Genomic DNA, 25,336 nt, shown 5'->3' with positions numbered 1-25,336 from the left:
ACAAAAATGATCCTCTACACCTTGGGCTATGTTCAGACGTAGCATTTTTGATTCATTTTTTCACTGTTGCATTGCTTTCAACCGTGACAAATGCATTCACCAGGAAATGTCATTTTAACATTTTACAACCTTATCTGGCCATGAGGTGTGTGATATATCATCAGACACATCGTGTTTCATTTATGAAGGAGGGACTCTGAAAGTCACAAAGCCTATTTTTATAGGGCCATCAGGTGGACTTTACTATTCTTAAAGGACCAGCAGTTGGCCCTCACTATTCTTAGAGAGCCATCAGCCGGCTATGTTTTATTGTTCCCATTACTAAAGAGTGTGTCTCCTATACTGTTATTGTGTATACAGTGAGTGCCAGTGCTGCCCAAAATTTGAACGCACCCCAATACCACTTTGAAAACTTGGATGCACCCAAATACCTCTTTGAAGAGACTTAGAGGAGGGCCTCCTGAAAACAATGTTTCCATTATTAGGAAGTGGGTCTCCCATAGTGCTGGCCTATGTAGTGAATTCAAGGGTTGCCAAAAATTTGGAGACACTTCAATGCCCCTTGCAAGAGACATGGAGGTCAGAGGGCCTCCTCAAAACAATGTTCCCATTATTAGGAAGTGGGTCTCCCATAGTGCTGGCCCATGCAGTGAATGCAAGGGTTGCCAAAATTTTGGAAGCACTCCAATGCCCCTTGGAAGAGACGTGGAGGAGGGCCTCATTAAAAAAATTTCCCATTAGAAAGGAGCGGGCCTCCTATACTTGTAATGCCCATGCACTAAGTGTATGGGCTGACAAACATTTACCCCTGGGGGGTATACATGAACATACTGTATAAAAAATTTTTCTACGGGCATCATAAACACCCTTTAAAAAAAATATGTGGGTGTTACATCACAGACAACTGTCACTCTGGTGATATGGTGGTGGAGGAAGAGGAGAAGGAGGAGGATAAGAGCAAATAACCAAAAGCAGGAAGCGTATACCCATGTCTGGGTGTGAAAAGGTGCATGGGAATACACCTCCCAAGAAAAGACACTGGATTTGAGTTTATGTTACGCTGCTATCATTCGGTTCTGTTGAGAAGTCTGGCCCAGTACAGCCCTTGTTCATTTTTATAAGAGTCAGCCTGTCAGCATTTTCAGTTGACAGGCGGATGCGCTTATCAGTTATAATTCCACCAGCGGCACTAAAAACCAGCTCTGATAAAACGCTGGCACAGGGCAGGTCAGGACCACCAAGGCATAGAGAGCCAGTTCATTCCACGTATCCAGCTTGGATACCAAATAATACTAAGGCACAGAGAAATCACGGAGGATGTTGGTACAGTCGGCAAAGTACTCCCTCAGCATCTTCCCAAACTTTGCACTCCTTGTGAGAGTACCCCGCGCCTCAGGGCCTGTGCGATGGGAGGGGCTGAGAAAACTGTCCCAGAACTTTGACAGTGTTTCCCTGCCTCTGCTGGATTGAAGTTGTGTCTCTCTCGCCTGTACTCCTTGGTTGTCCAACGAAGTGTGCCCTCTGCCGCCAGTGTTTTCAGATTGGAATTTTTTTAATAGTTCTGCAACAAGGGCCTTTTGGTACAGCCCCATTTTTGTAGACCTGTCTGCCTCAGGAATAAGAGAAATATACTTCCCTTTGTAGGGTGGGTCTTGAAGTGTCACCAACCAGTAATGACTGTCACCCAAAATTTTGGGAGCGCAAGGGTCATGGGAAAGGCAGCGTAACATAAACTCAGCCATGCTTGCCAGACTGCTAACAGGCAAGACTTCCGTGTCCTCACCAAGAGGATGACTGACCATGCTCTCCTCCTCCTCCTCCTCCCTGTCCTCTGGCCATCCACGCTGAACAGACTGTATGACAGTTGTGCAGGTAGTACCGTCTATAGCGCATGAAACTAACTCATGTCCTTCCTCCTCCTTCTCTTACTCATTGTCACCCAATCCACGTTGGGATGAGATGAGGCTGGGCTTTGTGTAATCACCCTGTATGGTTCCTTGCTCCATCTCATTGTGCTCTGCCTGCAATGCATCCTCTTTGATTGTGAGCAGAGAGCGTTTCAGAAGACAGAGAAGCGGGTTGGTGACGCTAATTATGGCGCCGCTCACCATCTTGGTGGAGTCCTCAAAGTTTTGGAGGATGGTACATATGTCTGACATCCATGTCCACTCCTGCGGTCTTATGTGTGGAGTCTGAACTGAATACCGATGGACTTGTTGATGCTGGTACTCAACACCTGACCTCTTCTGCTCACAAATCCTTCCCAACATCTGCAGTGTAGAGTTCCAACGCGTGGGGACATCACACACCAGTCTGTGAGCCGGAAGCTGCAAATGCTGCTTAAACACGGCAAGGGTAGCGGAAGCTGTAGCTGACTTTCTGAAATGGGCACATAGGCGGCGTACTTTAACAAGCAGATTCAGCAGCTCCAGGTAGGATTTGAGAAACCGCTGAAGCACGAGGTTAAGCACATGAGCCAGGCATGGTACATATGTGAGCTCGCCTCACCTCAGAGCCACCACCAGGTTCCGGCCATTGTCACACATGATCATGCCTGGCTTTAGGTTCAGCGGTGTGAGCCACAGATCAGCCTGCTCTTTCAGAGCTGTCCACAACTCTTCAACATTGTGCAGTTTGTCACCTAAGCATATTCGCTTCAGCACAGCCTGTTGCCGCTTCACCAAGGCAGTGCTGCAGTGCTTCTAGCTTTTGACTGATGTGGTCATTTCGAAGATGGAGGCTGAAGAGGAGGAGGAGGCTGAGGAGGATGAGGTGCAGGAGCTGTAGACCGTGAGGGTAATGTTATGATCTGCTACAGGGACTAAGGAAAGACAGGAGATCTGTCCCTACAATAGAACTAAACTAGATCCCTACGATGTAACGGGGAACCTGATCCTGCGATCAGACCTGCTAAAGTCCTCGGCTAGTCTGTACGAAGACCTATAGATGTGAGGGAGGGATCCCTACAAGAACTAGGGACTGGGATAAGTTGGACACCTCCTAGCAGAAATAGTAGCAGTCAAAGACAAACACACAACAAAAAGCATAGAGGTCAGAAGACCTAGCAAAACTAACAGAGAAAGGCAACAGAGCACCAAGCTAGCTCAAGAGTAGTAAATACAATGAAGTCCAGCAAGGCCAGGAGGGCGGAGCCGGATTAAATAGGCAAAAATGGTCATGTGACCAGCAAACTAAAAAAAAACTAACAGGAGAGTTCTAACAGTACCCCCTCTTCTAAGAAGATCCTCCGGATCCCCTAGGCCCAGGCTTACCAGGAAACCTCCTGTGAAACGCTCTGACAAGTCTGGAAGCAGAAACATCATCCGCCCTCACCCATGAGTTATTCTAAGGTCCGAAACCCTTCCAAGCGACGAGATACTGCAAACTCCCTCTATACCGTCTAGAATTTAGGATGCGGGAAATTTCATATTCCCCGTCCTCCACCACCGGAGGAACAGTGGCAGAGGCGTCACCATCCGACACATCAGCTTTTTTCAACAGAGAAACATGAATCTTCCAGGACGTAGGAACCTCCAACCTAACAGCAGATTGGTTAACTATCTGAAGCACCTTAAAGGGCCCTACGAACTTGTGACCCAATTTTTTAGAAGGAATCCTCAATCGCAGATTCTTAGAGGACAACTAAACCATGTCACCAACAGCAAAAAAAACCTCTTGCCGTTTCCTATCAAAGTACCTCTTAGATTTTTTGTTAGCCTCCTGAAGATTACCACGCACATCCGTCCAAACTCTCTCCAAATCAACGGAAAAACTCTCCTCCTCAGGCACAGCCGAAACCAATTTGGAGAATGACCCAAAAGACGGATGTCTCCCAGAACAACAAAAAAATGGCGAACACCCAGCAGAAGAGGATGTATGGTTGTTAAGAGCAAATTCAGCAAGTGGCAGAAACTCAGACTACCCCTCTTGATTGTCTGCCACAAAACAACGCAAGAACTGCTCAACATCCTGGTTCTTCCTTTCTGTCTGGCCATTAGACTCAGGATGATATCCGGATGAAAACGACAAATGAACTCCCAACCTGTCACAAAAGGCATGCCAAAAATGAGCCACGAACTGAGGTCCCCTATCAGAAACAATGTCAGTAGGAACACCATGTAGTCTGACAATTTCCTTGACAAAGGCCTTAGCGAGTGTCTTAGCGCAAGGCAGTTTGATGAAGGGAACCAAGTGATACATCTTGCTAAAACGGTCCACGACCACCCAGATGACCGTGAAACCTTCAGAGGGGGGAAGGTCAGTAATAAAGTCCATAGCCAGATGTGTCCAAGGTGCACTAGGAACCTCCAGAGGGCAAAGCAGCCCCGCAGCAGGAGCATGCGAAGACTTGGATCTAGCACACACAGTACAGTGGCGCACCCACTTAATGACTTCCTTCTGCCATCCAGGCCACCAAAAACTGCGACCCACAAGTCTCTTGGTCTCAGAAATTCCTGGATGACCTGCCAACCGAGACTCATGACACTCAACAAACAAATCTCTCCTAAAGGTCCTAGGCACAAACAACCTCCCATGGGGAGTGTTAGATGGGGCATTCTCCTGAGCTTTAAGAATCTCATCCTCCAAAACGGAGTCCAAGGCAGCAATCACAACACCTTCTTGTAAAATGCTCTCCTCTTCCTCCTCAACACCGACTATGGGAGAAAAGCTGCGAGACAAAGCATCCGCTTTAACATTCTTGGTACCCGGGATGTAAGTAACGGAAAAATTAAACCGCGAGAAAAAAAGTGCCCACCTAGCCTGACGGGCATTCAAGCGCTTGGCAGCATCAAGATAGATCAGATTTTTATGATCAGTGAAAACCTGAATGGGAAATTCAGCACCTTCCAAGAGGTGACGCCAGTGATCAAATGCGAGTTTAATCGCCAGCAATTCCCGATTACCAATATCGTAATTAAGTTCAGTCTCAGAAATTTTTTTTGAAAAAAAGGCACAGGGATGTACTCCATCCTTGTTTTCCTGAGACAACACCGCACCGACCCCCACCGAAGAAGCATCAACCTCAACCAAAAACGGCTTAGTCACATCAGGCTGCATAAGGATGGGAGCAGAGGTGAACCTCTCCTTTAGAAACACAAAAGCTTCAATGGCCTCAGAAGTCCACTGAACCGCATTAGCACCTTTCCTGGTGAGATCGGTCAGCGGTTTGACAATAATAGAAAAATTTTTTATGAATTTTCTGTAATAATTGGCGAAACCCAAAAACCTCTGTATCGATTTCAAACCAATAGGCCTAGGCCATTCCTGCACAGCTTGAACTTTAACCGGGTCCATCTCAAAACCTTCACTGGAGATAATGTAGCCCAAAAAACGAATTCTCTGTACAGCGAACTCACATTTCTCCAGCTTAGCATAAAGCGAATTGTCCATTAATAACTGTAATACCTCACATACGCTCCGCCAATGAGACTCCAGATCAGGCGAATGAATCAGAATGTCATCCAAATACACAACCACATTTTTGCCGATTAAAGTTCTAAGGATGTCATTAATAAGATTCTGAAAAAATGCTGGAGCATTGGTAAGACCAAAAGGCATCACCAGATTCTCAAAATGACCCACAGGAGTGTTAAAAGCAGTCTTCCCTTCATCACCCTCCTTCATGCGCAACAAATTGTATGCCCCCCGAAGATCAATTTTAGAGAACCACTTGGCCCCCACTAACTGGTTAAATAAATCAGGAATCAATGGCAGTGGGTAAGGATTGCGTACAGTAATTTTATTAATCTCACGAAAGTCCAGACAAGGACGTAAACCGCCATCTTTTTTTTTTACAAAAAAAAATCCAACAGCCACAGGAGACTTGGAAGGCCTAATGTGACCGGCGGCCAAGCTTGTCTGTATGTATTCCTCCAAAGCCTTTCTCTCAGGAATAGTAAGATTAAATAAACGACTTTTAGGAAGAGTCGCTCCAGGGACAAATTCAATGGTACAATCATAGTCTCTATGGGGAGGCAAAATTTGTGACTCCTCCTCATAAAAAACTCTCCAAAAATCCTGAATAGGTACAGGTAATTCCCCTTTTTCCACCGCAGCAATACGTCCGTTACAGCACTTGTCATAACACTTAGGGCTCCAGGACTTAATTTCATTGGTAGACCAATCCAGTACAGGATTGTGCAATTTTAACCAGGGTAACCCCAATATTACTGGAGAAGGCAAATTATCCAATACCACCAAATCCAAATTCTCTTGATGAATACCATTAATAGTGAGGGGAAATTCACAGACCTTATGAGTAACACTCTTCAAGGGAGAGCCATCAACAGAAACCACAGCAATAGGGGATGACAAAGTTTTAGGTTCTAATCTAAGTTTTTCCAAGAATCCCCCATCAATCACATTCAGAGTAGAACCACAATCCACAAATACCCGAAATTCAATTAATTCATCCTGAGCAGCAGTAGTGGCAGATAGGAATACTCCCTTAGAATTTAAACAGGCAATACGTGCATGACTGACCATTTTTTTTTCTTTCTTCATACGAAGCACACAGTTCTTAATAAAATGACCAGAATTTCCGCAATAGAAGCACAAGCCTTCAGAAAGCCTGCGGTCTTTTTCCTGAGAGCGGGGTGCCATTGCCCCAATCTCCATCGGCTCTCCATTGTCAGCACAGACCCCCTCAGGACTCGGAGCTGACATAGCAGAGGATTTGCTCTCATTAACCCTTGCACGCAGTCTCCTGTCCACCCGTATAGCTAATTACATTGCCTCCTGCAAGTTTCCAGGTGTGGGATAAGCAATCAGTAAATCCTTAACCCTTTCACTTAGCCCTGCAAGAAACAAGCTTTTCAAAGCTGAATCGTTCCACCCCACCTGGGCAGACCACCGACGGAAGTGAGAACAATATTTTTCCACATTACCTGATCCCTGCCTCAAACTTCTCAATTCAGACTCAGCAGATGAGACACGATCAGGATCATCGTACAACAAACCCAAAGCAGAAAAAACACTATCCACTGATCTAAAGCACGGATCACTAGGTTGGAGAGAGAAGGCTCATCCCTGAGGATCTTTGCGCAAAAGTGACATTATGAACCCTATGCGCTGTGATTCATCACCAGAGGATCCGGGTCTCAAACGAAAATACAATAAACAAGCATTTTTAAAAGAAAAAAAATCTTGTTGTTCGCCAAAAAATAAATCAGGCAGACGTACCTTTGGTTCCACAAAATGTGCTCCAGAACAGCTACTCACGTGTTATTGGAGCTTGGCCACCTCCAGAGAGAGTCCCTGGAAGCGTTGAGCCAAATCTTGAACCGAGACCATGATGGAAAACTGGAGGTCTTTCCTTAGAGAAAATTTTTTTTTTTTTTCTTTTAGGGCTGGACTTACTGTTATGATCTGCTACAGGGACTAAGGAAAGACAGGAGATCTGTCCCTACAATAGAACTAAACTAGATCCCTACGATGTAACGGGGAACCTGATCCTGCGATCAGACCCGCTAAAGTCCTCGGCTAGTCTGTACGAAGACCTATAGATGTGAGGGAGGGATCCCTACAAGAACTAGGGACTGGGATAAGTTGGACACCTCCTAGCAGAAATAGTAGCAGTCAAAGACAAACACACAACAAAAAGCATAGAGGTCAGAAGACCTAGCAAAACTAACAGAGAACGGCAACAGAGCACCAAGCTAGCTCAAGAGTAGTAAATACAATGAAGTCCAGCAAGGCCAGGAGGGTGGAGCCGGATTAAATAGGCAAAAATGGTCATGTGACCAGCAAACTAAAAAAAAACTAACAGGAAAGTTCTAACAGGTAACCCTGATTGACCTAGGGCCTGCAATTCTTGGTGTCGGGAGGGCGTGTTCCGTCCGAGGTCTGACTGAGTCCCGGCTGCCACTATGTTAACCCAGTGTGCCGTCAGCGAGATGTACCATCCCTGCTCACAAGCAGTTGCCACGTGTCCTTTGCTAGGTGGACTATCCTGTTAACTGCGTTGTTGAGCGCATGGCTAATGTTTTGGGACACGTGCTTGTGTTATGCGAGGATGGCACACAGGGAGAAATAGTGGCGGCTGGGAATCGAGTACTGAGGGACGGCCGCCGCCATCAGGTTGCGGAATGCTTCTGTCTCCACGAGCCTAAAAGCAACATTTCGAGATCAAGAAGTCGTGAAATGTGAGAATTTAGTAGTGTGGCCTGTGGGGCGTTGGCTACATATTTGCGCTTGCATTCCAAGGACTGGGGTATAGACAACTGAATGCTGTGCTGGGACAAGGATGTTAGCGTGCTTCCTGATGCTGCTACTTGAGAGTGTGCAATGACAGGTGCAGGGCAGGAGGCATCTTCGCATGCACCATGGACAGGGGATTGGCTTGCATGCACAACAGCGGAAGAAGCAATGGTGCCACCCGCAGACACTGTTCCTGGACCCTGGGGTTCGGCCCACAAAGTCGGGTGCTTTGCTGCCATGTGCCTGATCATGCTGGTGGTGGTCAGGCTGGTAATTTTGCCACCCCTGCTGATGCAGACGTGGCAGGTGGTGAAAATGGCCTTTTTGGGGTTATCGGCAGTGTCTTTAAAAAACAACCAGACTCAGGAAGACCTAACAGTCTGTCAACTTCCTTCGTGTTGGTGTTACGGGGAACAGATGCCTGCCTTCTGTCTGCGGCCACCATGCTACTTCTTCCTGCCAGTTGGGGTACTCTGCCTCCCTCCCACTGTGTGCTGCTGTTCTCACTCTGCATGTCCTGCTGCCAGGTTGGGTCAGTTACTATATCATCCACCACCTCCTCTTCCACTTACTCACCCTGGTCCTCCTCGTGACTTTCTGGCAATTGTGTCTCATCATCGTCCACCTCTTGTGACACTTTCCCCCCCGTTGCCTTCGTGTGACCATGGCTGCTCAAATATTTGGGCATCGCTACATGCGATCTCCTCTTGCCCCGCTTCAAGTCGACCGGGCAAGAGGCCCGAATCTATAAATGGAAAAGTAAACAGCTCTTCAGAGTGTCCAAATGTCGGATCAGTTATCTCCGGGCACTCGGCATGGTGGGAGGAAGGAGGATCAGGGTGAGGAATATGCAGTTCAGACTCACGGCTGGACAATTTCATCTTGCCCACGACCTTGTCCTCGGCCTCTGCATGCACCATCACCATCACGTCCAGTTCCCCGTCCCTTGCCACGTGCCTTGCCCATTTTAAATGGAGGGCAGTATCTTCCACGCTCACTACAAATGACTGAGTTTGGAGCAAACTTATATGTGATCTTTGTGACGGAGAAAACAGAGTTTTAAATACTTGGCCTGTAGGTTACCAGTTTGAACAGCAAACTGTTGTGAATTGCTTCACTGACACACTGAAAGAAATTTTTAATGGAGGCCAGAAATGGCAGTATTTTCTGACAACGTGTATGTGATCCGTGTGACAGAGAAAACAGAGTTTTAATTGCCTGGCTTGTAGATAACTAGTTTGAACAGCAAACCGGTGTCAAAAAATATGCTGACACTGTGAAAAAAATTGGAATGGAGGCCAAAAAGGGCAGTATTTTCTTACAACGTATATGTGATCCGTTTGACTGAGAGAAAACAGTTTTAAATAGCTGGATTTTTAGCGCTGTAATATGGAAAGGACATGGCTGTATTTTGCAGTGCCAACAAGCAAATGGCACAGAAAAATTGTGTTCTCTGGATTGCTTTTTAAACAAATAATGAGGATTAAGATCCAAAAAAAGTATTCCTGGCCCCTGAGACCTGGGCCTATGTATAGAAATATCTAACAGCAGCAGAAGGCAGAATTGGAATGGAGCCTCTTGTGCTATATGCACTGCAGTCTGCTATATACCCTGCCTGCCTATACACCCTGCCTGCCTGATATCTCTGCAGATGGATTAGTCCTCAAAAGGACTGTTTGTTAAGATGGATATGTGCAATGTATGGTTTTTCTCCCTACACTACCTAATACCCAAGCAAATCTCTCCCTGACAAGGCAGCACTTCTCCCTACACTGTCTGATCCGGAGTGACTGTGACGAGCACAGCGGCGCCAGGTCTGATATAGACCTCATGACGCTGTGAGGCCAGAAAATCACTGTAATGCCCACAACCACCATGGCTGCAGCATTACAATGAGTGGAAGGCAATCCCTGCATGTTGATTGGCGCTCTAAAACATGCAGGGAGGGGACCCGAGAATCCGCCTGAGCATCTCGCAAGTAGTCGTCGAGCTCCGAGCATCTCGAGTACTGAGAAGCTCGGGCGAGTACCGAGTACTTGCAAGTATGCTCGCTCATCACTATTAATAACCTGTTGGGTCTCAGCGCCTTTTTATTTGCTCTTTCTCAAGCAGTGTGTAAGTGATAAAACAACGTTTTTATAGGTTCATCCATTATACAGCAATACAGATAATAAAGTGCAGAAAGTGCTTAACAGTAGTTCATTTCCAGGGTCAGAAACAATACATTCATTAATTTTTGTACAATTTTATCACATCATATCGAGTGTTAAAAAAAAAGAATCCATTCACTCACCGGCACATGGTCAGTGCTCATCGCCATGGTAAGAATACAGTCTATGTAATTTGCCATCACTGGCTTGCACTTAAATGCATAAAGGCTTTAAAATGTCAATATCAGACAATTTGCATTCTTTGAGAATATTAGCGTATTTACACCGCAAGGTTTTATAAAAAGGGACAATAACCTGGAATATTGAATACTTTACATCACTCCATAATTTGTTAAACCACATATCTGATCTACTAGCCAGATTCATTAAATCTTCCCCCCCCCCCACGTTAGCTGGGGTTGGTATGCCTAAGACAATTGAATACAGGGGAGTTATGAATCCTGTTAGGGACACAACACTATAATCCAAGCCAACAGACAGAAATAATACACTCAAATATGAGATTCATTATCCAAAATAGATGATAGAGCCATTGCCATATAGTCAGTTTTTACGAAGAAAAAGAATCGTTATTGAGAGACTATTAAATCTTGTTATAAATATTTGACAAAAACAGGTTTTGCAAAGGAATTAACCAAAAAGTTATTGGAGAAGTGGGAAGTAAAAGTCAACTCTTTGGAACAAAAAGTTGAATCTAATAAAAATAAAAATCTTTAAAAAATTCCAATGGCAACAACCTATTGTGAGGAAAGCACTAAGGTAAATGGTATGATTAAAAACACTGGCCAATGCTGGGTAGCTATTTACCTGGAATAGAAGAATATGGGAATCCACCTCTGTTCTCCAATAAATGTGCTAGAAATATCAAAGATATACTAGTATGTTCAGATGTTGGGCCATTAAGATTGAGTAAACAACTGTCATTAGCAGGGTGATTGAGGACAGGTTGTTATCTCTGCCTCAACTGCATGATTTGTGTTAAATATGCTTAAGGGAAATCAATTCACACATCCCATCACAAATGAATTTTTTTTATTGATTACTATCTAATATGCAATTCTGAATACATAATGTATTTATTGCAATATCTATGTAACCTGTGCTATGTGGGGGAGACCACGTGGGATCTAAAAACCAGATTAAACCATCATAAAACCATTAGGAAGAAAAAACTTGATCTACCAGTCCCAAAACACTTTATTGATAGTAGTCGTAGTGAAAAGAATTTAAAGTTTTGAATTATAGATCATGTGCCGCCCCTGAGGAGGAAATTGATTAAAATTGCTTAAAACTAAAGAATTACAGTAGATCCATAGTTTGAATACTCATTTTTTAATAATGTAACAGATATGATTTTAATTATTGTTTCTTTTCTCTATTTCTCTAGATCAATTGCCATAATGAATATTTAATTGAAGTGTGAGTCATCCCTTTTCTTGCTGTATAAAAACTTGAAAAATATAATAAAATGCTTATAAAATTATTATTTTTTTAATTAAAAAAATATATATTTTTTGCTATGGTCTTCCTAAATAATAATCCATTATACAGTATATATGGGACATTGTGAAAACTGGAAAGGAAGTTGGGAACACTACTGATCAGCCTTTTGTCCAAATTTGATTGGGGTTGAGTGTTGAATCCCTAAAATGATTAATAACTTCCCTGTATTCAATTGTCTTAGGCATGCTAACCCCAACTAACAGAGGAGTGGTGGGTACGCTTAGACATTTATTGGATTAGGCTAATAGTTAAGATATGTGGTTTAACCAATTATGGTGTGACATACATTTTTCCATGCTCCAGGTTATTGCCCCTTATTATAAAACATGCGGTGTAAATGCGTTATTATTCTCATTGGACGCGAATGGCCTGATATTGAGACTTTAATGCCATTATGCGCAAGCCAGCAATTTAAAATTATATAGACTGTATTCTTTAACATGGTGATGACCACTGAGCATGTGCCGGTGAGTGAGTGGATTCTTTTTTCTTTTGTCTGATATGCGCAGGCATAGACATGTGCTTTACCTTACTAAAAAATGGTGACTGGTGACTTTTTTTCACTCAGAGCGTCTTATGCTCTTATGGAAGTGTTAGACGTGGAAATAGGCGCTTCATATAATATGCATAATGGGGTGAGTCCAGCTTCAAACTAAAAACACCTGTCACATGATTGTCAATTAACATTTTCAGCACTCTGTATGGAATACGGATATGATGTATTCACTATACTGCACTTTCTTGACCAAATTGTATAAATATTAATGAATATATTGAGTCTGACACTGGAAATGAATGGATATGATATGATAGAATTGTACAAAAATTAGTGAATGTATTGTTTCGGACCATGGAAATGAACTACTGTTAATCACTTTTTGCACTTTATTATCTGTATTGATGTATAATAGGTGAACCTATAAAAACCTTGCTTTATCACTTGCACACTGCTTGAGAAAGGTTCTCAACAGAACTGAAACGTTGCTGAGCCCTAATGGGTTATTAAATCACAGTTTTTCCTAAATTCTTGATGGAGTGTTGCTTTCATTTTTTTGAATGAGTGAGTATAACCCTGTTTTAATTTTTCTCCCTTACCCTCCCCTTCTCCCCCTACTCCCTTCCCTAGTGTACTTGGGTGGTGAAGCCAGTCAGGCGCTTGATTTGGCTGGATTATCAACAGAGCAAAGTCCAAGTTGGTTCCAACACAGTTGCTTCTGTTTTTATTGATGATATTCAACACAGTTCAGATGTCAAACATTTCTTGTATAGGAGAAGAGGTTAGCTCTTCAATCCTCCTTCTGAATTCTGAAGCGACCAGGGAAACATTGTCTTCAATTTCGCATGAGAGCCTTGGGAGAGATGGTGGCAACATTCGAGGCAATCCAGTTTGCACAGTTCCATTCAGGGTTCCTACAGAACATGTTTTGGCCTGTTGGGACAGGGAAATTCAGTCCCTAGATCATCCAGTCCTGCTTTCACTTCACTGTCGCCAATCTTTCAAGAGGTGGCTGACGTAACCCTACTTAACCTGGGAGTCGCTCCTTTTGCCCCATCCAGTGGCAGGTTCTGACCTCGGATGCCAGCCTTAAGGGATTGGGGGCAATTTTCCACCATTTTTTGGTCCAGGGTTCTTTGAGCAGTTAGGAAAGACTCCTTCCAATCAATCTGTTGGATTTCAGAGCCGTCCGTCTGGCTCTCTTGTGTTGGCATTACCTGCTGCTGGGTTTAACGATCAGGATCCAATGGGACAAAAAATGCCACAGCAGTAGCCTAAATCAACCGCCAAGAAAGAATGTGGAACCTATGCACTGTGTTAGAGGTCACGAAGATACTGGAATAGGCAAAGGACAAGGTTTCTCTGATATCAGCAGTGCATATACCGGAAGTAGACAACTGGGCGGCAGACTTCTTGAGCCACCAGTAGGTGGCGTCAGGATAATGGACTCTTCACTCAGATGTATTCAAGCAGATTTTTCTTTGGTGTGGCACACCAGATGTCGAGCTGTTGGCATGCAGGCTAAACCACAAGGTACCAAGATTAGTATTTTAGAATTAGAATTTTTGCTTTCTTGGCCTTGTTTCAGAGAATATGAATGATAACAAAAAAAATTCCTAATACCATGTATTGTCCCCTTTAACATCAATGACAGCTTGAAGTCTTTTGTGGTAGTTGTGGATGAGGTTCTTTATTTTCTCAGATGGCAAAGCTGCCCATTCTTCTTGGCAAAAAGCCTCCAGTTCATGTCAATTCCTAGTCTGTCTAGCATGAACTGCGCATTTGAGATCTCCCCAGAGTGGCTCAATGATATTGAGGTCAGGAGACTGAGATGGCCACTTCAGAACCTTCACTTTGTTCTGATATAGCCAATGACAGGTCAACTTGGCCTTGTGTTTTGCATCGTTGTCATGTTGGAAAGTCCAAGTACATCCCATGCACAGCTTCCGGGCTGATGAATGCAAATTTGCCTCCAGTATTAGCTGATAACGTGCTGCATTTATCTTTCCTTCAACTTTTACCAAGTTTCCTGTGCCTTTGTAGCTCACACATCTCCAAAACATCAGCCATTCAAACCCATTTGTGTCAAATTCTGAGAATGTTATCAGGCCAAAATCACCAGGTATGTGAACTTTTGATCAGGGTTATACAAATACTGGTCTGTCCTTCTTGAAATACACATACATTTACAAGTCAACAGAAACACAAAGATAATAGTGTATTTCTCTTGAATTAGCAATTCTAATCATCTGGCTGATTAGGATTTTAAGATGTATCATCACAGGGGTTCATTATAAATGTATAGAGCCAGATTTGGGAGACATTATTAGTGTAAAGATGTCAAATTTGGGGGAATATTATTAATTTCTCTGAGTATATTAGGCACCAGAATTTGGGGATATTATTAGTTGGTGGGACTAAATTAATGTATGGTACAAAAAAGGGGACTTCAATAAGAAATAACATTTCTCCCTTGTGGCCCATATATTAACAATGTCCCCCATAACCTATGAGGCCAAAACTGGGGATGCTATAACTGTAGCGGGGCATGAAAGGTAGATACTATTACTGTTTGGAGGCAGAAAAAGTGTGTTTCTATTACATGGGTGCCACTGGAAAAAGGAGCATTACTACTCTATTTGGGTGCAATGACATACATTACTACTGCATGGGGACTCAAAGGTAAGTTTTAATATTGCACAGGGGCCACAAAAGAGGACATAAGCATTAAAACATTAATACTATAAGAAGGCTCAGAGGCAGATATTTTGATTGTGAGAGGGACATCATTACTGTAGTATGTTTTATTTTTAGTGATAATGTTACTGTGGTTGGAAAAAAGAGAGTTCACTATGTCACTTTTCTTCTACATTTAGCACAGTGTGGAAGTGGGGTAAAAGTGTGGAGTATGCTCTAAAAGTGATCAATCATGGGTTGTTTTACATTCTGCAGAGACGATTCCTGGCTGGAAGATGTCATAGCGGTCTCCCGTTGCATGAAAAACAAAGTGAATCATCATATACCTCATATGTCTACTTAACATTAGCATGATTTTTTAAACATATTTTTGGTTAGAAATGTAAAAGATGATCAATATTAAAAAGGGGGGCATTTAACAAACAGGGATAGGTCACAATGAACATAGGCAATAGGGAATCTGGCCCTAATTAAGACCTGATGGTTTTTCTATCTTGCTGCGGAGTTGGCACACTAAGAAAGCTATGTGATTCCCCTGCTCAACGTTGGCTCACCCTCAATGACCCTGTTATACCCTGCAAAGAAGAAGGCCCTTCATGATTAAAAGCAACAATAAAAAGGTATACGTGACCCGCAGACAACCCAAGAGGAATCCTTAGTTAACGTAGAATACGCATTGACACATAATCGTGTCAAAAACACTAGTTATGTCACTCGTATATCTCTGATTTTCAATTCAGCGACCCCTAATCAAACATTAAAAACAGTACTAATTGGTAGGGTCAAATGAAGATAATGTACAATTTATCAGTCAGGGTACATCACAGATGTGGGTAAGAGGAATGTTGATCCAAATTTAAGCCTAATTTTTCGCTACCTTACAGCGGAAGTTGGCACTCTAGTTAACGATATAGTGCCCCCACTCCACTTCGGCTCACCCTCTTTAACCCTGTTATAATCTGCAAAAAAAAGGAGCATGGACCGCACCTCCAAAAATCACACATTTGATCTAATGCCTCTCGGCAAAAATATATATAACTGAACATGAGGTTCTGAGTTTAACATTCTGATCAGACTGTATGTAGCCCACTGCCACGTCACGGCAAACCTCGTAGTGGGTCCTAACATTTCCTACCTGAACGGGAGCGGAGCCGTGCGCCGACCACCGCCACAGTGACAATGCACTAGCAGGGCAGGTGGCCTGGTGCCTCACAGCACCCATGCTGCAAGACCGAGTCCCCATGACTCCAGGCCACGCTGCCCCACAAGCACAAAACCACAGCAACAATGGCCGACACACTGCACCAACACCACAAGAAGGGAGCATTGTGACTCACCTTCCTCAAGCTCTCAAATGAGAGCAAAAATGGGGCGGCGTGGCCTGGAGTCATGGGGACTCGGTGGGGAGGAAAATGGTGGGGAGGAAAATATGAAACATTTTTTTTTCCTAATACAATGATGGTGCGTCTAATAGTCAGATTTTATGGTAGCTTAACGGAGAAAACGGCTGCGGTGGGGCGGTAGCATAGCAGACACGATCGCTGCGGTAGGAAGATGGCGGTGGCAGGAGTGGGACGATGTTGCGGGCACTGGCCTGGGAGGACTGACGGTTTGGCAGTGCGAGTGTCAGGATTACTGTTGTCCTTCTACAGTTTGACAGTGGCTGTTATTGCTCACCTTAATAATTGTGCTGATCATGAAACTCAATTGCCAGAAAGTCAGGAGGAGGACACAATTGTCAGGATGTCAGAAAGTCAGGATGATGAGACACAATTGCCAGAAAGTCAGGAGGAGGACCAGGATGCGGAAGTGTAAGATGGTGTGGTGGGCGATGAAGTCACTGACCCAACCTAGCAATGGGACATCGACATGCAGAACAAGAACAGCAGCACACAGTGGTAGGGAGGCATAGCACCACAACAGGCATAAAGAAAACATGTGGTGGCCGCAGACACAAGGCGGGCAACCGTTCTCCGGAACACCAACACTATGGAAGTTGCCAGTACAACTGTTAGGTCTTCCCAAGTCTGGTCGTTTTTTAAAGACTCTGCAGATAACCTCAAAAAGGCCATTTGCACCATCTGCCATGCCAGCATCATCAGTTATAGCAAAATTAGCAGCCTGACCACCACCAGCATGATCAAGCACATGACAACAAAGCACTCGACTAGGTGGGCCTAATGCAATTACGCAGCCAACGTCCCACAGGCCACACTACTAAATTCACACATTTCGCGAATGCTTGCACCCGAAATGTTGCCTTTTAGGCTCATGGAGATGGAAGCTTTCCGCAACCTAATGGCGGCGGCCGTCCCTTGGTACTCGGCCCCCATCCACCACTATTTCTTCCAGTATGCCGTCCCCGCATTACACAAGCACGTGTCCCCGAACATTAGCCTTGCTCTCAACAACACAGATACTGGGAAGGTCCACCTAACCACAGACCCGTGGACAAGTGTTTGTGGGCAGGAATGTTACATCTCGCTGACAGCACACTGGTTTGGGAAGCCGAGACCCAGTCAGACCTTGGGACAGAACACGTCCTCCCGATGCTGAGGATTGTGGGCCCTGGGTCAATCAGGGTTGCCCCCACATTCTACAGCTCCTGCACCTTCTCCCCCTCCTCTTCAGCCTCCATCTCTGAAATTACCACATCAGTCACAAGCTGGAAGCACTGCAACACTGCCTCGGCCAAGCAACAACAGGCAATGCTGAAGCTAATTTGCTTAGGTGACAATCTGCACACCACTGAAGAGCTGTGGACAGCTCTGAAAAAGCAGGCAGATCTGTAGCTGTCACCACTGAACCTACAGCCAAGCATGGTCGTGTGTGACAATGGTCATAACCTGATGGCGACTCTGAAGCCAGGCAAGCTCACACATGTACCATGCCTGACCCATGGGTTTAATCTCATGGTTAAACGGTCTCTCAAAACCTACCTGGATCTGCCGGCTCTGCTTGTCAAAGTAGGCCGCATGTGTGCCCATTTTAGAAAGTCAGCTACAGCTTCCGCCTCCCTTGTCGTGCTTCAGCAGTGTTTGCAGCTTCCAGCTCACCGACTGGTGTGCGATGTTCACATGCGTTGGAACTCTCCATTGCAGATGTTGGGAAGGAAAGGAATTGTGAGCAGAAGAGGGCAGTTGTTGACTACTAGCATCAATACGGGCATCAGTATTCAGGTCAGACTCCACACATAAAACCTCAGCAGAGGGCATGGATGTCAGACATCTGTGCCATCCTCCAAAACTTTGAGGACTCCAAGATGGTGAGCGGCGATGATGCCAAAATTAGCGTCACCATCCCGCTTCTCTGTCTTCTGAAACGCTCACTGCTCACAATTAAAGAGGAGGCATTGCAGGCAGAGCACGATGAGATGGAGCAAGGAACAATACAGGGTGATTTCATACAGCCCAGCCTCATTTTATCCCAATGTGGATTAGGTGGCAATGAGGAAGAGGAGGAGGAGGAAGAACAGGAGCTAGTTTCCTGCGCTGTAGACGATACTACCCGAACAACTGTCATACCGTCTGTTCAGCATAGATGGCCTGAAGATAGGAGTATGAGGAGGAGAGCATAGTCAGTCGTCCTCTTGGTAAGGAGACAGAAGTCTTGCCTGTTAGCAGTCTGGCACACATGGCAGAGTTTATGATATGCTGCCTTTCCCGTGACCCTTTCCTTCTCTTTTGTACAGTCATTACTGGTTGGGGACACTTCTAGACCCATGCTACAAGGAGAACTTTCTATCTCTTATTCCCGTGGCAGACAGGTCTGCTAAAATGGAGCATTACCAGAAGGCCTTTGTTGTGAAATCATTTAAAAAATTCCCATCTGAAAACGCTGGCTAAGACATCTAAGGAGTACAGGCGAAAGAGACACAAATCAAATCCAGCAGAGGCAGGGGAACACTGTCAAAGTTCTGGGACAGTTTTATCAGACCCTCCCATCGCAGAAGCCCTGATGCGTGGGGTAGGCTCACAATGAGGGAAAAGTTTGCGAAAATGCTGAAGGAGTATTTTGCTGACCGTACCAACATCCTCCGTGATTCCTCTGTGCCTTATAATTATTGGGTATCCAAGGTGGACAAGTGGCATGAACTGACTCTCTATGCCTTTGAGGTCCTGGCCTGCCCTGCCGCTAGCGTTTAGTCATAGCCTGTTTTTAGTGCTGCAGGGGTAATTATAACTGATGAGCACATCCGCCTGTCAACTAAAAATGCTGGCATGCTGACTCTTATAATAATAAACAAGAGCTGAATTGGGCCAGACTTCTCAACACCACCGAATGATAGCAGCGGAACATAAACTCAAATCCAGTGTCTTCTTATTGGAAGGTCTATTCCCATGCACCTCTTCACACCTAGATATGGGTATACACTTCCTGATTTTGTCTATTTTCTCTTGTCCTCCTCCTTATCCTCATCCTCATCCTCCACCACCATATCACCACCATATCTACCATATCACCATATCTACGTCTCTTACAAGGGGCATTGGAGTGTGTGCAAATTTTTGGCAGCCCTTGAACTGACTGCATAGGCAATAGCAGTATGGGAGACCAACTTCCTAATAATGTGAACATTTTTTTCATGAGGCCCTCCTCTACGTCTCTTGCAAAGGGCATTGGAGTGCCTCAAAATTTTTGGCAGCCCTTGCATTCACTGCATAGGCAATAACAGTATGGGAGACCATAATGGGGAAAAAAAATCATAAGGCCCTCCTCTACATCTCTTCCAAGTGGCATTGGAGTGGGTCCAAATTTTGCAGTCGCTGCATATGCAAGAACAGTATTGGAGACCCGCTCCTTTCTAATGGGAACATGCCTTTACTGAGGCCCACTTCTATGTGTCTTACTCTTTAAATTGGTATTGGGGTTTTTCCCAAATTTAGGCAGCCGTTGTATTCACTGCATACACAATAATTGTGTAACAGTACTGCTCCTTTCTAATAGGAACATGTCGTTACTGAGGCCGACATCTATGTGTCTTTAAATTGGTATTGGAGTTTTTCCCAAATTTAGGCAGCCGTTGTACTCACTGCATATGCAATAACTCTATAGCAGAACTGCTCCTTTCTAATGGGAACATGTTATTACTGAGGCCCACCTCTATGTGTCTTGAAATTGGTATTGGTGTTTTTCCCAAATTTAGGCAGCCGTTGTACTCACTGCATGAGCCATAACTGTATAGCAGAACCGCACCTTTCTATTGAGTGCATGTCATTACTGAGGCACACCTCTATGTGTCTTTAAATTGGTATTGTGGTATTTCCCAAATTTAGGCAGCCCTTGCAGTCACTGCATGGGCATTACCACTATAAGAGACCCAAGCCTTTATAATAAGAATATTTTTTTTACTGAGGCTCTTCTCTGTGTCTCTTCAAAGGGGTATTGGGGTGCATCCAAATTTTTGGCAGCCCTTGCAGACATTGCATATGCAATAACAGTATGGGAGACCCACTCTTTACTAATGGGAACACCAAATCATAGCCAGATGATGGCCCTCTATCAGTAGTGAGGGTCAACTGCTGGCCCTTTAAGAATAGTAAGAATAGTAACACAACATAGCCAGATAAGATAGTAAAATGTTAAAATGACATTTACTGGTGAATGTATTTTTCACCATTGAAAGCAATGCAAAAATGCATCAAAAAAGCTATGCGTTAACATAGCCTAAGGTGTGGAGGAGCACTTTTGTTTTGTATATTTATTTTGCCTTATATAAAAGTCATTACTCTGGAAAGGATGTTCCTTAACATTTTTCCCAGGAACATCCATTTTGGTTTAGTTTTTGTATGATTTATTGTGAGTCCGTCAAAGTGGCGTAATACACTGACAACATTGAAGACAGCAGTGACTTGGGGGTCATAGATGCTTCCAGGGGTCTTTTCCATGTAATTTGAGCACTTTTCCCATTGATTTGGGCAATTTTGAGACCCTCTGCAGACCTCTGGGGGGGCCACCGAAAAAATGCTCGAGTTTCCCTTAGACTTACATTGGGCTTGTTGCTCGGTTCGAAGACTCTAGCATTTCAATTTACTTGACTTGAACAACGAGAACTCAAGCATTTTAGTGCTCACTCATCACTACTTTCCAGTAATCTCATCTCAACATTTTCCAATAATCCTGGGGTTGCCATGGCTACAGACTCAAAATCCCAAAATCAATTGGGAAACCAAAGTAGTGTCTTTTCCATCTACTGTACACTTCCCACAGTCTTCACCAAATGAAGAGGTTATAGAGGATCGTGAACAATCTTCTAAACTACCATTTATATATAGGGAATTTACTGATGTATGTGACAAGAAAAATGATGACAAACTCCCTCCTCATTGGCCATATGATTGGCCAATTGATCTATAACTGGAGCAGCAATACCCTTTGGAAGCATTTACCCACTGGCAAAGCAGGGATTAAAAACACTCAAGGAATACATCAATGAAAATTTAGGAAAGGTTTACTCATTCATCAACATCACCAGCAGGTGTGCCTATATTTTTTGTCAAAATGAAAGACGGTTCCTTAAGACACTGCATTGATTACAGAGAATTGAAAAAAATTACTGTAAAGGATAGTTACCCTTTGCCTTTTATCCCTGAATTGCTGGGCAGAATTTGTTATGCAAAGTTGTTCACAAAACTAGATCTTCGAGGGGCATATATCTTGGTTTGTGTTAAACCAGGTGATGAATGGAAAACAGCATTTAGATCACATTATGTACACTATGAGTACTTAGTCATGTCGTTTCGACTTTGCAATGCTCCTAAAACGTTTCAAATTTCATTAATGACATTTTCAGAGACTTGCTTGATCAATTTGTAGTTCTAGATTGTATACTTATCTTTTCTAATTCTGCAGAAGAGCATCAGAGTCATGTGAAAACTATGCCAGAGCTAGTGTTGAGCCACCCCTGTAGTGTTCGAGTTCGGTTCGGTTCGTCGAACACCCTTGTGTTCGCCGAACTGTTCGCCGAACTGTTCGTCGAACACCTTCGAACACCGTTAAATCCAATGGCAGGCAAACAAAAACACATAGAAACACATAGAAAACACCTTCAAAGGTGTCCCAAAGCTGACAAATTGCTCAGAAGACGTAACTAACACATGGAAAAGTGACAAGTACATATAGTCATGCGAAAAGAAAAGAGGTGGAGGAGTAAAAGGAGGGGGAGACACAGATATAGGCATGTCATGCCCTTCTGAAATCCAAAAAGTGAGAAGCCGACAGGGCCAGTCCGTTCCTGCCCGTGCCACCTCCGTGTCGCCGGGTTTGTGCCAGAGCCGCGGTGGACCCTGACGGCCAGCCCCCTCTCCCAATACTGGTGCCTGTCCGCTGGTGGGTCGAGTGAGCCCCCCTGTGGTGGAGGCAGGTCTAAGCTTTTTAATTTAAATTGTCTCTCTAATTTGAATGAATACACTTTAAATCCTTTTACAAGGATCTATTGGAGGGAAAGTCTCATGCCAGCAGTCGCGTAATTCCAGCTCCAGTAGCGTCCACTAAAGCTGCTGCAGTTAAAAAGCTTTTATAAGGATTGAGCTCGGCGGTCCACCGCAAGGCGTCCTACCGCCAGTCCCAGCCCCTATGCCTTGGGGTGCCTCCTGATGCTCTTCACTGAGTATCCCGGGGTCCCGAAGCATTTCCTTTAAAAAAATGAAGTGTCCAAACTACAGGTGGTGTAGCTTGCTTAACAGCTGGGATAATCCGCTGACTAGCAGACACTGCTACTAGGCCCAAAGTATTTCCTGGGCTAGATGCAGTTAAAAATTTGTAATTAAATACACTCGTTGGATGCTGAGAAAGCATTCCATAGAGTCTCCTGGCACGCCATATATTATTCTCTTAAAAAGCTTGGGGTAGGGGTCTAGGGGACTCTTTTATAGCCAAAATCACGGCCCTGTATCGCAATTCGTCACCTAGGCTGAAGATAAATGGAACTGTAAGGGCTCGGTTGCTACAGAGGTATTGCACCTCACCCAGAGGTGTGATATCTCACTCTCAGGTAAGGATGGAGTGTGGATCAGGACCCCGACACCTGCATGCATTACACCACATTGCCGTGGGGCAGGGTGACCAATATGCCCCTGAGATGGGCACGACAGTCCCTGTCCCTGGCTGGAGTGGGGGGAGGGAACACTGGGGAAGGGGAACCCTGTAGTGCAGGAGCAGGGAGGAAGCAGTTCCTGGGTGCATTGAGAAGGAAGTATAAAAGGTGGGCACCATCTTAGTTCAGTGCAGAGAAGTCTGAGCAGAAGTGACAGGGAGCAGGGGCTCTACATGAGCTCTGCTCCAGAGTAGGGCGTAGTAACAGAGGCCCAGGACTGGAAGAGGGAGAAGGAAGGAAGAGGAGCGGAGAAGGCTCCAGGAACAAGGAACGAAGGGATCCCAGGGGTGCGGACGGGCGAGTCGCCACCGCACGCCTGAACGCACCTGCGTGGAGGGGTCAGGCCAAAGGTGGAGACCGGTCCCCGAAACTAGTGGAGGTGGGAAACGACCCTAAGCTAGAAACCGGAGGCTGTGACATTTTATGTGGCGCAGCCCCTCGCTACACCCGCTAGGAAGGCACCACATAGGGTCAGGGAAACTGGCGCCAAGTTTACCAAGTTTACCAAGAGGAGGCCCGAGGAAGCCGGACAGAAGCGTTGGTAAGAAAGGCCAGACAAAGGACACACAAAGGGGGTCCTGTGAAGCGCTCCAAAGTTATCTGGGAGTTGTCTGAGCCCCTCACCTGGTGAGCACAGTACGACATGGGCAGCCGTTACCTGCAGAAGTGGTCTGGATAATAAGAACTGTGAGTAAAGGCCCTGGACTGCATCACTGACTCAGTGTCGTTACTGCTGCTGCTCTGCACCATCACCCCCATCCTCCACATACACTGCCCTGAGGCTATACTCCTCCCGTGGGGAGTTATACTACGCTCTGCTGCACCCACAACACCAGCCTCAGCTGTCTGTCCTGCAGCGGCGGTTCACTCTGACTGCAATCCACGGGTGGCGTAGTCGGACATTTAAACATCAAAACCACATAAATAGTTCCGCCACTGGTTTGACCGCCCTGAGCCACAGAACTGGGTCGCCGCCACGGAGACTACAACCACCAGCATCCACCAAAAAGGGTCCGGCTCCGGGTGTCCCAAGGCCCAGGGGGCGCGTCAGAACGTTTTCATCACCTTTCATAATCACCAATGGGACAAGGCAGGGATGTCCTCTGTCCCCTCTCTTATACATCCTAGTGACGGAGCACCTGCGCTCATCAATTCGCCATAACCCCAATATTAGGTGGATTGAGGTGGGAGGCACCGAGTACAAGTGCTCTCTATTTGCTGATGATGTCCTAGTATATATCACTCAATCACATATATCCATCCCTGCTGTTATGGCTGAAATAGATCACTTTGTTACATGGTCAAATTTTAAAATCAATGCAGCAAAGTCTGAGGCTCTCGATGTCTCCCTCCCCAAATCCGTACAGGATTCCATCCAGTCCAACTTTCCCTTTGCCTGGCCCTCACAGGGTATCAAATACTTAGGAATTCCTATTTATAGGGACCTCTCCCGTCTATGTGATCTTAATTTTGGGCCCTTTATTGAACAACTCCATACAGACCACGGTTGGCAAGTTAGAACTGTAAGATTCACTACGTGAACCACTGGTGTTTTGTGGAAAAGCACATGCACACTGTGTTCCAAATTATTATGCAAAAAGTGTTTAGGAGTGATAAGGGAAGAATTTGTTTGTTTGTCAGTTAAACTCATTGATGGTGATGTGTGTCAGGGCTCTTTATATCACTGTAAGCAATTGCAGACACCTGTGCTAATTAGTTTGGCAGGTGTGTCCAATGAAAGGCAAGACTACTTAAGAAGGCTGTCCCACATTATTAAGCAGCCTACATTTTCTGCAAAAATGGGAAAGAAAAAGGATGTGTCGGCTGCTGGGAAGCAACATATTGTGGAGTGTTTAGGTCAAGGCATGACTACAATCAACATTGTGCGATGATCAGGATGAAGTGTCTTGGCAATCAAGAAGTATGTAGCTGATTCACAGTACACACGTGTGCATGCTGATAAGGGCAAATTGAGGACTCTTTCCTACAGGCAATTACGTCAGGTTAAAAGAGCAGTGGCAAAAAAAGCCTTGTCATAGCAGCAGACAAGTTTTTGAAGCTGCTGGTGCCTCCAACGTCCCCCGATAAACAAGATGCAGGGTCCTTCAGAGGTTTGCAGCTGTGAGTAAGCCATCCTGTCGACCTCCTCTATCCACTGCGCACAAGCAGAAACGG

General features: G+C 44.9%; 1 protein-coding gene across 7 annotated transcripts in view; it reads right to left on the bottom strand.

The window, feature by feature from the left end:
- Window positions 1-25,336, bottom strand: part of LOC141172265 (sulfotransferase 2B1-like) — a 462,870-nt gene that overhangs the window by 260,001 nt on the left and 177,533 nt on the right. For 3 of the 7 annotated variants that reach the window (XM_073656279.1, XM_073656273.1, XM_073656280.1), the window contains exon 1: window positions 11,178-11,336. The exons of 3 other annotated variants lie outside the window; for them this stretch is intronic. The gene's annotated coding sequence lies outside the window, so the exon portion shown is untranslated. Of the gene's footprint in view, window positions 1-8,775; window positions 8,801-11,177; window positions 11,337-25,336 lie in introns of those variants that run through there. One more of the 7 variants, XM_073656277.1, reaches the window with a different exon arrangement.

This window comes from Phyllobates terribilis, unplaced genomic scaffold (genome assembly GCF_046119375.1).
Source record: "Phyllobates terribilis strain yellow unplaced genomic scaffold, ASM4611937v1 Scaffold_12__6_contigs__length_324123572, whole genome shotgun sequence".
NCBI lineage: Eukaryota > Metazoa > Chordata > Amphibia > Anura > Dendrobatidae > Phyllobates > Phyllobates terribilis.
The sequence above is the reverse complement of the archived record's forward strand: the minus strand, read 5'-3'. Positions and strand labels throughout refer to the sequence as shown.